Source organism: Sitophilus oryzae, unplaced genomic scaffold (assembly GCF_002938485.1).
Source record: "Sitophilus oryzae breed Bouriz unplaced genomic scaffold, Soryzae_2.0 scaffold_1084_pilon_pilon, whole genome shotgun sequence".
NCBI classification, from domain to species: domain Eukaryota; kingdom Metazoa; phylum Arthropoda; class Insecta; order Coleoptera; family Curculionidae; genus Sitophilus; species Sitophilus oryzae.
In genome coordinates this window covers 346093-361206 of record NW_022145709.1, presented here as the reverse complement: position 1 = coordinate 361206, position 15114 = coordinate 346093, and positions in this window count along the sequence as shown.

The following is a 15114-nucleotide window of genomic DNA, read 5'->3' as shown; positions in this document are numbered from 1 at the left end:
GTTAACGTCTCCTTTTTGCTGCCAGGGCTAATCTGGACGGGGTCTACTTTGTTTACGCGCAATCCGAACCGCGGTCCTCGGCCATATCATGGTCAATGGTCTACCGACTTGGCAAGTGTCTAAATCAACTCTTACTCACGAGAAATCCGATCTCATCCAGTCTCGAACCGGCGTGAATGAGCAATGTGTGTCAATAGATTTTACACTTTTTCCTTTATTGGACAACAGCACCACAAATTACCTATAACAGATGCGAAAGAACACCCACTTACGCGTTGAGGTTTCTGTGACCTTCAGAAAGAGTTCATAGACAATCCGCATCAATGTATAGTTTGGGTTATTATTTGTTTGGGTGAAAATAATCTGCACCAATATGTTATCGAGGCATACAAAAAGGTCCACAGACTTCGAGACATACGAAAAATCAAGTCCATTTAGCGCGTGTCGCAATTTTCACACCTTAAAAAATTAGTTTTTTATAGCTATAGCAACTGCAGCGACTATGAAAAAAGCTGTGTGATTTTCATAGAAAATAAGGGCACCTGTAATTCATTTGAGAATGTTATAAATCGCTAAAAGAGGTTATAAATCTCTTGTATTTCTATTAATATTAAATAAATTTTATTAAAAATTGAACTAAAATTGTTAGTATCATTAAAAACAATTCAAATTCAAAAATTGTATCAGTCAAATTCCCTCATTTAAGGTGAATATTAATACAGCTCATTCTAAGCTCTACTTATCTTTAAGTAAAATTTAAATCATTGTTTCAATTGGGCCTTAATGCCATTTCGAATGAACAATAGTATTAATAATGTACATTATAATAATAATAAATTTTATATCATAGTGTGTATTAAAACTACTAAAACCCTTTTAAATTGATATTATATTAACAACTTTTGTTTTTTAATCCAAAAAAAAGTTACCAATTTTCTCAATCAGAATATTTGCGGTCCTGAAAAGGACCTCCGTTTTCCCATGTCCGTCAAGGTAGGTAATGGGTAAACGGTAAAAAAACAGGATAATGAAATTTAAAAAATTACAAAAATTGTTCAAAAGTGCCTCCCTCTTGCATTAAACAATAACCCAAATGATCATAAAATCCCCTCCACACATTGGATAACATATCAGGGGTGACAGTGTCAAAGGCATTAAATATTTTCTGTCTTAACTGCTCCAAGTTTTTAATTTCTTCATGGCCGTAAATTTTAGATTGTATGTACTCCCATAAAATCATTCACCGAGAAGTCAGGCGAAATTAAATGTCAGTCTAAACAAAACTGTAATTTTTGAAAACTTGTCAAAATTTGGACACACGCTAACTGGACTTGATTTTCCTATGTCTCGAAGTCTGTGGACTTTTCTGTATAATCTCACAGTAATTTAATAGATTGCTCGTCATATTATATCAGCTCGTAGGAGATTAGGAAAAAAAAAGATATTTATAGTTTAAAAAATAATTTATTTAACAAAATTTAATTAAAGACGTGACAAAATAGTTACATTTCTATTGGTTCTATCGGACTTTTTTCGACTGTATAAATCTTTATTTTTTGTACTAACTTTAATGCATAAAATATTTTCAATCTAATAAATAATTTAATGATGTAAATAAGAGGAAATTTCTCACATGGGTGGTCAAATTCTATAGTTTTCATTATATCAAACAGCCTCTGAATGTTTTATTCAGTGCAAAACTCATCAAAATTTAATATAAATAATTTTTCCAGCCCGTCAAAAAAAAATGAACAAATTTTTCCACTTTCATGATCAAAGGCTTTTAAATGGGTAAATAATTTCGAGTTATCCAGAGATTCGGATTCTTTTGCAAATTTTAGACAAATATCACATTGATGTATTTGAAGACCCTTTTTAATGATGTAGTCAAACATAATTAAAGGCATTTTGAGTTGAAATCTTTTCTCAGAGGCTGTTTGATATAATGAAAACTATAAAATTTGACCACCCATGTGAGAAATTTCCTCTTATTTACATCATTAAATGATTTATTAGATTGAAAATATTTGATGTATTAAAGTTTACAAATAAAGATTTATATAGTCGAAAAAAGTCCGATAGAATCAATAGAAAGGTACTATTTTGTCACATTTTTAATTGAATTTTGTTAAATAAATTAATTTTTTATACTATAAATATCTTTTTTTTCCTTATAAATAAACACATTTGCATCCCATTTTAAATAAGATATACAAATTACCAAAACTTAGAAATAACAGTTCAAAAGTTCAACAAAAATCCTACACGCGTTTTTAAAAAGAAACATATAACCACGCACTATGTCATTCCAGCAAGCGAATACGACCAGCGTAGGTTTCCGGACTAAACGACTGGTGTATTTACACCATTCAATAGGCGTGTCGGGTTTGCCGAGCGGTTTCCGATGCAGTCGCTTTCTTTCGCATCTGTTATAGGTAATTTGTGACAGCACGATACAGAGTTTCGAACCGGTCACCCGTCCAGCCACCAGTATCGCTTTACGTCGCTTAACTTCGGTGTTCTAATGGGAACCGGTGTTTCGAGGTAGCTAGGCCGTTGCCAGTAAACAAGGTTAATCAAAGAGTTGAATATTTTGTTTTTGTTTTTTATATTTTTTTGTCAGCAAATGTCTTGGTTAATTTTATTGTTAAGAGTTAAATTGAACTTGCCACATACATTTTGCAATTTTTTCAATTATTATCGTTACTTTTTGACGTTATTCTTCATAATGACGAGGTGGCTTTGGTGATTATTATTGTGTATGATTGAATATTAGGCCAGTCAATCTGGAGGTTGAGGTGCAAGAAATTAGTAACCAACCGATCTCAACGGGAATGAGTAGATAATGATCTCCTATTTAACCCCTCAAAAGTCCCATTCGGTCCCAGTGAGTGAATTTTTTGTAGAGAATTTAATTTAAAATATTTTGCCTTCAACCATTTTTTTTCTAAAATTAATAGTAATAGAGATAGAGCAATTTTTTACTATTAGTAAAATAGAGCGTTTTTTACGTTTTATAAATTTTCTAGTTTTTTAAACCAATCAGCTATAGTTTTTGCGTTAACAGTATAGTGTTAATATAGATAAACCAAGCATAAATTTAAGCATTAAAGCAATTAAAAATAACGTTGAAATACTATTTATTAAAATAAATTATTGTTAAAAATAATATTATTAAATTAAAGTTATTAAATAAAATCTGCTATGGCGTCATCCTGAGCGTCATTTTCCACTTCAACTAAAATACAAAAGTTTGTGCAACTGATTCCGTTGCACTGACCACACTTTGCAGAACATTTAAGACCCAGTTTTCTACAAGAGCATTTTTTAGAGCACTGACTCTCTTTGCAATTGCAAAAAAAATAGTTTAGTAGGTCACGCGGCGCCATATCTTCTGTTGATTGAATAGGTGTCAGCCTTTTGATCTTTCTTCCATCCATATTGTAAAATATCTTACTTGTTACCAATCCCTTCTTGGATCTAAAGAATACAACTTTTATATACAGTTACCTGATGTCCCGATATTTACAGTTACCTGATGTCCCGAGTAAATGGAGTTTTGCAGAGTTCTCAGTTGGAGGCTAATTAGCTAAATTAAAGGTAGTCTTAAGGGCTTGTCCAGATGTAACCCTATTGTATAGAGTGTATCTCAGATGATTAAGATGTTTAATATAGCTTGAGCAATGATATAGCTTTAAAAGATAATTTAATCCTGACTGAAACAAGTCATCTTTGTTAGCATTTTTTTCTAAAAATACGTCGAGGTATTGATAAAGATCGTCAACTTTTTTCAGTATCTTCAGGTACATTTTTGACTTGTTCCAGTCAGGATTAAATTATTTTTTAAAGCTATATCACTGCCCAAGCTATATCAAACATATTAACCATCTGAGATACACTCTATACAATAGGATTACATCAAGACAAGCCCTTAGACTAATTTAGCTAATTTTCCTCCAACTGAGAACTATGCATAACTCCAATTACTCAGGAAATGTTATAAAAAAAAACGCTTTATTGTACAAAAAGCCAAAACAGGTTCATAGACAAAGCAAAACAAAAAAAGCACAGAAACAAATATACAAATAATATTATAATAACATAAAATCAAGAGTTATAAAATATTAAATACTAGACCTTTAACCAGTGTGTGAGATGATCAAAATTTTAAAATTAAAATTCTAAATTGTTCATGATTAAACATCAACAAAAAAGTCGTTTACCCCATATAGGGCTCTCTCCCGTAAGTATGATTTCAGAGCTGAAGGCAAATGATTGTACATTTTTTTGGCATTGTACAGTATTGAGCCCTTAACTAGTTCTGAGCTCGGGGTTGGCAGATAAATATCGTGTCTGGGTCGTAAAACTGGGTCTTAAATGTTCTGCAAAGTGTGGTCAGTGCTACGGAATCAGTTGCACAAACTTTTGTATTTTAGTTGAGGACGAAAATGACGCTCAGGATGACGTCATAGCAGATTTTATTTAACAACTTTAATTTAATAATAATTTTCTTAACAATAATTTTATTTAATAAATAATATTTAAACGTTAATTTTAATTGTTTTAATACTTAAATTTATAATTGGTTTATCTATATTAAGACAATACTGTTAACGCAAAAATTATAGCTGATTGGTTTAAAAAACTGGAAAATTTATAAAACGTATAGTAAAAAATATGCTCTATCTCTATTACTATTTATTTTAGAAAAAAATGATTGAAGATATAATATTCTAAATTGAATTCTCTACAAAAAAGATATCTTTAGTTTTTTCGAAAAAAGTTATGCAAACGGAGATATTTGAAAAAAAAAAAATCCAAGATGGCGGCGTTTTTTTTTCAATCTTCCCCCACTGGGACCGAATGGGACTTTTGAGGGGTTAAATAGGAGATCATTATCTACACATTCCCGTTGAAATCGGTTGGTTACTAATTTTTTCCACCTTTACATATAACAGTAAACTACGTTTACTGGCCTATATAGTTCTTAGTGTCAAATACTGTGCAAAGTCATTGATTTATTTATGAATATTCGCTTGGTCCTTGAAAAAGAATTGGAAAACAATACTATATACTGCAGCCTCATTAGTATCACCGAATAATAGTGTTAGTATGAACCGATCTACAGATAGTATAGCAGCCGAGAGAGACAATACAAAGTGTTGAGTATTTTTGCAAATTTTTTGTTTGTGTGTGCATTTAGTTATTACAGTTACTTTTTGTAATAACCGTAGTACTGTTAACGTTACTAATATTTATTAAAATGAAACCTGTATCGTTACTCTTTAACGTTTAAGTTTTAATATTTGTTTCTAATCAGTGTCGATATGACCTTACGACAATAGTCACAAAAAGCCACAACGTCATTTAAAAAAAAATAATATCATAATGTAATGATAGTTGAAAAAATTGCAAATTGTTGCTGGCAAGTTCATTTAATTCGCTCTTAAAAATTAACCAAGGCATGTGTTGACATGAATCAAAAAAGAACATGCTCAGGAGACATGGTTCAGATCGAAAAATAATGTTTTAAATAAACAAATAAATGCCTTTATTGTCAAAAAATTTTACATTTTCTAGACATAGCCGACATAGGTAAAGTAAACAAACAAAAGAGAATACAAAACAAGTATACAAATTACATTGTCAGTCTTATTGTTTAAAATAAACATTTATAAATGTTTACAATGTCAAAGAATAAAAAAATAAAAATAAGATTCAAAAATATCTACTATATTTATAGTAAATATAGTAATACCAAATATTAGATCAGTGTTTAGAAGATCAAATTCGATTATCAAAATATAAGTAATTTACGGCGTAGAAAGGCTTGTCTAGCAGAAAAGATTTCAATGCTTTGCGAAATGAAGAAAATGATGTTATTGATTTGATTTCAAATGGCAGGTGATTGTGCATTTTTTCGAGTTGTATAATATTGAACATTTAACTAACTCTGAGCGTGGGGTAGGTAGATAAAGATCTTGCTCCGCGCTCCTGAGTGAATAAGTGTGAGATGGCCTTTCTTGAGAAGCTGATACATGCTTATGTATTAGACAATTGGATTCACAAATATAAATAAGGAAGGAAGAGTTAATATTTTTAATTTTTTTAAAAAATCCTGGCAATAAGTTCTGCTGTTTAGTCCCAGTGAATATCGAACAGCTCTCTTCTGGAGCTTGAAAATGCGGTCAAATTGAGTCGCACAACACGTACCCCAAAATGGAAGGGCATATCTGAGGTGCGACTCAAAAAGTGCGTAATAAATATTTCTAGCCACTGACAAGTTAAGCTCCTTAGAAACAGATCTTAATGCAAAACAGGCAGAGCTTAATTTTTTCGACAATGCGTCGATATGCATGTCCCATTTCAGAGAATTGTCTACAACAAGTCCTAAGAATTTTACAGATTTTACGACGTCAATGGTGGTGTTGTTAAGTACAAAAGGCTGCAGCGAGTTTTTATATGACAAAGCTTTAGTTTTAGAAACGTTGAGACTCAGGAGGTTCGAATCGCACCAAGATTTAATGGTGAAGTCATCGGATATAATCCTATGAAGTGCCGTGACGTCCTTGTTGCTCCAAGTGAAGCTAGTTTCGTCCACAAAAAGACACATTTTATCACTGATATTTATGTTAGCAATGTCGTTTAAGACATTTTGGAATGACATGTTTATTAAAGTAGTTAGGTGATTCAGAGTGCTATTTGGTAGATTCGAAAATATTTTTAAAGTTAGCCCGTCGGTCCCAGATGAGGATTTATTTTTGATGGTATTAATTGTACTGCGAAACTCTTCTAAAACTACGGGCGAAAAAAAAGAAACATATTGCTGGATTCAGAAAGCAGAAATTACTGGAACAGGTGGTGGTTTTATGTTTTTCTTCCCAAGAAAATCGACGATGACAAAGAAATAAAACAAAAGGCTTTCCCTGTTAAGAAATAATTTGAATAGTAAAAATCACACTAGACAAAATGGCGATCCAAAAAAAACTTACCAGCCACGAGCAGATTAAAATCCCGTATAAAACGGCTCAGAGATACTTATAAAAGGTAAGGTACAACTCAAACAGCAAAAGTATCCCTTATAATAGTTCTAGTCAGTGATTATCCCCAACAAACGGGTAAAACAGGAAAATTCCAACAAATTACACTGACTCAAACACCTGCTTTGAAGCTGAAGGGAAAAATGGGAGACCTACATCGATCAGATAGAGTTCCGGTCCGAAGAAATTAGATTTATAATGCAAAGTTGCAATTAAATATTCTGGGAATTTAGAAACATTGCCAAAATAAACATTACTTAGAATTAAAAGTAAATTCCAATAACCATTCAAACACAAACATACAACACCTTATACCGGTGACGATGCATACACAATATTACGGCAAGGATGTCGTATATGCAATCAATAATTATCAGAAAATACAAACATCAGAATTTAAAGGAAGTATTGCCCAACCTGACAACAGCGTGTGTGCGCCGAATTCACTAATCTCAACTGATCTGAGCAATTCAAATATAAATGATATTATTAATAATAATTGTTGACCTTACAATTTGCAGAAAATAAACAAATGATAAATTTCAAAAAATATGCAGGTAAATAACTTTTTGAGCTCTTTAATGAAATATAGGATCAAATAATATTTTAGAGACAATCCACACTTGTAGAAATTACGGCAAATAGGCTAACATTCAGAAACACTAACACTAATAGTCTAGAAATTAAAGGTAATATTTTGGTGAATTTGATTATATTAGTGTTGCGAGCCGGTGTGGACTCGACCTAACCTCACAATATGGCCCGCCCTCGGATGACCTTAACATCGCATAGACACCGCAATGATTCATTCGTTCGAGAAGAATCGAGTCCCACTGGAATGGACGAGTACATACGAGAACATTCGAAAATCTTCTCTACGCACCTAACGATCTATGGACAATTCTAGAGTTCTTTACCTGCCGGTATAAAAGCCGGCGGCCGTGGCCTACAGGGGGCAGTTATAAATATACAGTTGACGCGCTAAAATTCAAAATAAATTCTTAGTTATAAATCGTTTGTAAATAGTTCTATAAGTCTTTTATCGTTATTATTTTTGTTAATTAGTGTTAAATAAATAGTGTTTAAATAAATTGTGACTTTCTATCCACACGGAACCGACGAAAAACGTAACAATTGGTGTCAAGTGTGGCGTGTGTGATAGACTAGTAAAATAAAAAGACAGACAATGGCTCCGAAAAAATTGTTGAAAGACTTGAAAGTGTCGGAATTAAAAAGCGTTCTGGAAGAGAGGGAATGCGAAACAGATGGAAAGAAAAGCATTTTGCAAGCTAGACTAAGAGACGTTTTGGTGGAGGAAGGTGAGGATCCTGACACATTTTGCTTTGAGTTGGAAGGTGACCTTGACTCGTGCCTACAAAAATTAGACGACAACTTGAACAATTTGAATAGTAAAATAATTGACTTGGAATTTAATTTAGAAGAGAAAATCAGTGATAAAATTATGGAAAATTCCCAGGATTTAATCAATACATTAGAAGATAAGATCATCGAAAATTCTAAAGATATACAGGCCAGCTTTAATAATAAAATAGTAATTTTGGAAGAAAGTTTTAACAATAAAATAACAGAGATTGAGGAAGATGTAAATAGAAAAATCGAATTTTAAAACAAGAAATAGCAAAGGCAAATTCACCAAAATGTCAAGAAACATCGGAGGCACCGAAACTAGTCGAAAATAAGTATATCTCAAAATCAGTTATTAAGCCTCCACAGTTTGACGGAAAAACCGCTTGGGCCAATTATTTTGCCAGTTTGAGGCCGCTGCGAGAGCGAACGGATGGACAATCGCTGAAAAGGCTACCGCTTTGACTGTCGCACTGCGAGGAGATGCGACTGATATCCTGCAGACATTGTCACCATCGGAACAGGGAGATTATCAGCAATTGGTACGACATTTAGAAATGAGGTACGGCCAAGCTCATTTGGAACATGTCTATCATTCCCAGCTAAAAAATCGCATTCAAAAGCCAAATGAGTCTCTGCAGGAGTTTGAAGCCGACGTAGCCCGCCTCGTTCGCCTTGCGTACCCTGCTACGCCAGAGAATGTTATGGAGCGGTTGGCAGTACAGGCATTCTCCGACGGCTTACGTGATAACGAGACAAGACAAGCACTTCTCCTAGCCCACCCAACGCACTTGGTGGATGCTTTAGCACGTGCCCTAGAATTTGAGGCCGCGAAACAAAGTTCTCGGTCTTTAGGAAGAGTACGGGCCATCGACGAATGTTCCGACGAATCCGTGGAAGGGATTGTTCGGAAGGTAATGGACCAGTACATGGGCAAGAAGGGACCGATTCGTTGCTGGAACTGCGGACAGGTGGGACACGTGCGAAGCCGTTGTAAGGAGAAGAACGAAGAACCGGCTTCGTCGAGGTCGGAAAACTACTAAGGGTCGAAATGAAGGGGCACACGTCGACCTGTACCCAACATGCCCCAACGAAAACTGCTCAAGTCGCCTCGCTACAACACAAATTCAACAGCATTTTTGTGGATGGTTTTGTTGATGGAGAGTTCCGGACCATGCTGTTGGATACAGGTGCGACGAAAACTATCATCAGACCGGACATTCTTAAACATCGAAGAAGGTTAAAACAACACAATGGCGACTACGTACTGCTACGGGGGGCTCCGCTGCTGTCCATGGAGAAGTAAACCTTAATTTTGTTATTGGGAGCACCAGTTTTGAACATCCAGTGTTAGTAGCAGATATCGAAGATGAACTTATTCTCGGAATGGACATCATGACCACTAGAGGTTTTGAGCTAAACCTCAAACAAGGAATTTTGAAAATAAATGAAGAAGAAGTGGTTCTGCATCGAAAATGTGAGGAGACGCTTCGCGTGGTGGTAGCAGAAGATGTTTCGATCCCTGAGCGCTGTGAGATATTTTTGGATGGTTGCCTAGAAGGTAAAATGAATAATGGGAGTATTATTCTGTTGGAGCCAAGGAACCATGACAGCGAAATAGGACGAGGGATCGCTGTTGGAAAAGCCCTGCTACGAGCGAAGAAAACTGTACCGGTGAGAGTAATGAACACGAATTATTATTCTGTATCCTTGAAGAAGGGAACCCTCTTAGGGTACTGTTGTTCGGTCTCCTCAGTCGTTCGAAGCGTGGAAGCCTCCAAAGTTTCGACTTCAAAAATTCCGGACAAAATGGTGAAGGAGTTAGTAAACGTTAAAGGATTATCTCCCGAAAATAGAAGAAAATTGAGAAACCTGATAATCAAGTATCAAGATGTGTTTGATAAAGGAGAAGCAGGACAGAGAGGTCGTACCAATTTAGTACAACACAAAATTGATACCGGAGATGCACGACCAATCAAACAAAATCCGAGAAGACTTCCGCTCGCCAAACGTGAAGAAGCTGATAAAATCCTTCGAGAAATGAAAGAAGAGGGTGTCATCGAACCATCTAACAGCCCGTGGACATCGCCGGTAGTACTAGTAAAGAAGAAAGACGGTACCACCAGGTTCTGTGTTGATTATCGGCAGCTCAATAATGTTACCAAGAAGGATAGTTATCCCCTGCCGAGGATAGACGATACTCTAGACACGCTGGCGGGGTCAACGATATTCTCTACGTTAGATCTGAAGAGTGGATATTGGCAAGTCGACATGGCGCCGAAAGACAGAGAGAAGACAGCGTTCTCGGTGGGCTCCGGACTGTGGCAATTTACCGTCATGCCTTTTGGATTGTGCAACGCGCCAGCTACCTTTGAGAGACTAATGGAGTCTGTGTTAAAGGGACTATCCTGGACTACCTGTTAGTGTACCTGGATGACATCATAGTGGTTGGGAAATCCTTTGACGATCATCTGAAGAATTTGGAAGAAGTTTTCAAGCGACTAGGAGCTCTGGTTTGAAACTTAGCCCCAAGAAATGTCATCTGTGTCAAGAAAAAGGTACACTACTTGGGCCATGTAGTCTCCTCCCAAGGAGTTGCGGTAGATCCACAGAAGACCAAGACAGTGGAAGAGTGGCCGATACCTAAAGATAAACATGAACTACGAAGCTTTTGGGACTATGCACATACTATCGCCGCTATGTACAGGGTTTTGCCACCATCGCAAAACCATTGACCAGACTTACCGAAGGCGAGAGGCGTTTCTCTTGGGACTCAGATTCTGACGAGGCATTCCGAAAATTGAAGAAGGCCCTGACTAGTGCGCCCATACTTAGCTACCCTCTTGGCAGCGGAAACTTTATATTGGATACCGACGCTAGCAATGTTGCGTTAGGGCGCTGTTCTGTCTCAGATCCAGGATGGTCAAGAAAAAGTCATTGGTTATTTTAGTAAGACCTTGTCAAAACCGGAAAGGAACTACTGTGTAACCAGACGAGAATTACTAGCAGTAGTTAAAGCAGTGGAACACTTCTACAAGTATCTCTATGGAAGAAAGTTCTTGTTAAGAACAGACCATGCTGCTTTGAAATGGCTGTTGCAATTTAAGAATCCTGAAGGGCAGGTAGCTAGATGGATTGAACGATTACAAGAATTTGACTTCGACACAGAACATCGAGCTGGGGCAATCCATCGGAATGCCGACGCACTTTCCAGAAGACCTTGCGCTAAGGACTGTAAGCATTGTTCCCGAGCTGAAGAGAAAGAAGTGAAACTCCTAAGAACAACTGTGGTTAATGATAGTTGGCAACCCGAAGATCTTGCAAATGACCAAACCAGTGACCCAGAATTAGGTTTAGTAATTAACTGGAAAACACAGGCCAAAGACCAACGTGGGAAGAAGTTTGCAGATATTCGCCGAACGTAAAGTCGTACTGGGCCCAGTGGAATTCCTTGGTAATAGATAACGGACTACTTCGCCGTGTGATCGAGAGACCGGAGGGACAAGAAGAGAGAAGGCAGATCGTCATTCCAAAGAAGAGGGTCCCAGAAGTCTTGGAGGAAGTTCACAATGGAACCAGCGGAGGACATCTTGGTGTTACCAAGACACTTGGCAAGCTGCGTGAACGGTTCTACTGGGTGAACTGCAAAGAAGATGTGAGGGCCTGGTGTAAGAAATGTGACATTTGCGCAGCCATTAATGGGCCACAAAAGCGTGGTAAAGCCCCTATGCGCCAGTACAATGTTGGTAGTCCCTTCGAACGAATAGCGATCGACGTGGCTGGTCCTTTCCCGGAGACGAACGATGGCAACAAATACATTGTGGTAGTAATGGATTACTTCAGCAAATGGGTCGAGGCCTACGCGTTGCCAAATCAAGAAGCGTCCACGATTGCTGATGCCCTTGTTAAAGAATGGATCTGCAGGTTTGGTGTTCCCATGGAGCTTCATTCAGATCAGGGAAGAAACTTTGAGTCCAATCTGTTCCAAGGCGTCTGTGAAGTCCTGAACATCCGCAAGACCAGGACGACTGCTCTACATCCACAATCCGATGGGATGGTTGAACGCATGAACAGAACTATCAACCGTTATCTGGCCAAAGTAGTCTCTGACCACCAAAGAGACTGGGACAAATTTCTTCACCTGTTCCTGTTGGCCTACCGTTCATCCGTCCAAGAATCTACAGGGCAAACTCCAGCCAGCATCGTTATGGGACGGGAAGTGCGCCTACCCTGTGATCTGAAATTTGGTTGCCGACCGGGAGAAGAAGTCGCCGGAGAAGATTATGTCCACACACTACGTCAAAGGATGGACGACATTCATCAGAGAGTCCGCCTAAATATTCAAAGTGCTAGTGACCGAATGAAGGAACACTACGACATTCAAGCTGAGCATGGAGGATACCAACCAGGGAAGTTGGTGTGGCTATATAACCCGCAGAGACGTCGTGGGTTATCTCCGAAGCTACAATCCTCGTGGGAAGGGCCATACGAAGTCATGGATAGAATTAATGACGTCGTATACCGTATCAGAAAATTGCCAAAAGGAAAACCGAGGGTAGTCCATTTCAACCGTTTGAGCCCCTACCAAGGCGAAATAGAAGATCGTGCTGGGACCGTGAGAACCTGCAGCTTTGATCCCCCTGATTCGGAGATGTCCTTTGACGATTTCATGGCCCGATACAACAGCAGTGAGAAGGCTCGCTATGGTGTAACCAAAGAAGATCAACGAGACCTCTTTTCCGTGCCTCCTGATTATTCGCTCGCTCATTGTGTGGCTCGAGATTTGCGGATGTCCAGAGGAATCGCTGCGACGTTCAATGAGAAGTTTGGGCGTGTCGGAGAACTACGCCGACAGGATCCAGAGGTTGGAAGCGTCTTGAGGCTAACCGACAATGCACATGGTCAAGCAAGGCACATCTTCTACCTGGTCACCAAGGAATGGTCCCCGAGTAAGCCGACTTATCTCAATCTATGGAAGACCCTGATTGAACTGAGAGAAGCCCTGCTAAACAACAACATTGCACGATTAGCCATTCCGAAGCTGGCGTGTGGACTCGATGGTTTGAGTTGGCGTACAATCCGGAACATGATTGAAGTCTTGTTCAGATTTACGGGAATCGAGATCCTCGTTTGCTGCTACAACCCAAAGCTGAGATCGGGAGAGAAAACTGTAGACTGCTATTTCTACCAGACTTCGCAATGTACCAGGGGCCAGCTTTGCAAATACCTTCATTCACCGTATAATCTCGGGACGAGCATGTGCCTAAGAAGGGGGCAGTGTTGCGAGCCGGTGTGGACTCGACCTAACCTCACAATATGGCCCGCCCTCGGATGACCTTAACATCGCATAGACACCGCAATGATTCATTCGTTCGAGAAGAATCGAGTCCCACTGGAACGGACGAGTACATACGAGAACATTCGAAAACCTTCTCTACGCACCTAACGATCTATGGACAATTCTAGAGTTCTTTACCTGCCGGTATAAAAGCCGGCGGCCGTGGCCTACAGGGGGCAGTTATAAATATACAGTTGACGCGCTAAAATTCAAAATAAATTCTTAGTTATAAATCGTTTGTAAATAGTTCTATAAGTCTTTTATCGTTATTATTTTTGTTAATTAGTGTTAAATAAATAGTGTTTAAATAAATTGTGACTTTCTATCCACACGGAACCGACGAAAAACGTAACATTAGCATAAGATAATAAATTTTAATTATATTTTAGATCATTACTGATTGATTACTGACTGAGATATGGCATGGAAAGCAACATAAATTAAGCAAAGGAGAGTAAGAAAGATAATGAAATATAGCTGTAATGAATATTTGTTTATAAAAATTAAATGCAATAAATTTATTTTTCAGCATAAATAAGAGTTTGATCTAACTTGTAAGCAAAATTGGTATATATTTTTAAACCTAGTTAAAGCTAAATTTGGACTGTTACAGTTTGATTAAGGCTTGATTAAGGTTTGCAGAGTTTCAGCAAAGAAGAACAATCGTAGAGAAGTGACAAAACGAATCCCGCCTAAAAAATTGGAGTGGGAGGTACAGTTCGTCTGCTGGATCTGTGTCTATGAAAGGAATGCGGACAAAAAACATTTAAATAAACAGCAATATATTTTATACGTCGACTTGACGAGTACGTCACCGCAAATCGCTCCGCCCACTCATTTTATTGGCTACTTGCAAATTTGTCGAATTTTTATTGATGGGACGCGTCGTCTAATTTTTTACGAAAAACATCGAGAGAATATCGTTTCCCCTCTCAAAGATACCCCGTAGCCTCAGAACGGACAGGCGTACTGTAAACATGCTAACTGTCTCTCAATGTGTTTTCGAAATACGGCCAGCGTTGCCATTATTAATATAAAGTCCTAAAATCTTACTATTTTTTTATATGTGTATATAATTAATCTTTTTGAATTAATTCTTCTATATTTTATCCTTACCTTATAATAGTACTTAATGAACGAACTAACTTTCAGAACTAAATATTATTAAAATTAAAATAGATGCAGGTTTGTTAGCGTTTAATAAAAAATAATTAGAAAATTAAAACTATTAGAAAATGAAATATTTAATCGCATATATAATATATTAGCGACGCTAATTTGAGTTGTGTTATCTTTAATATAATAATATTATACTAATATAATGTTATATATAATATTAAACCATATTATGTTTTTTTATGTAAAATATGA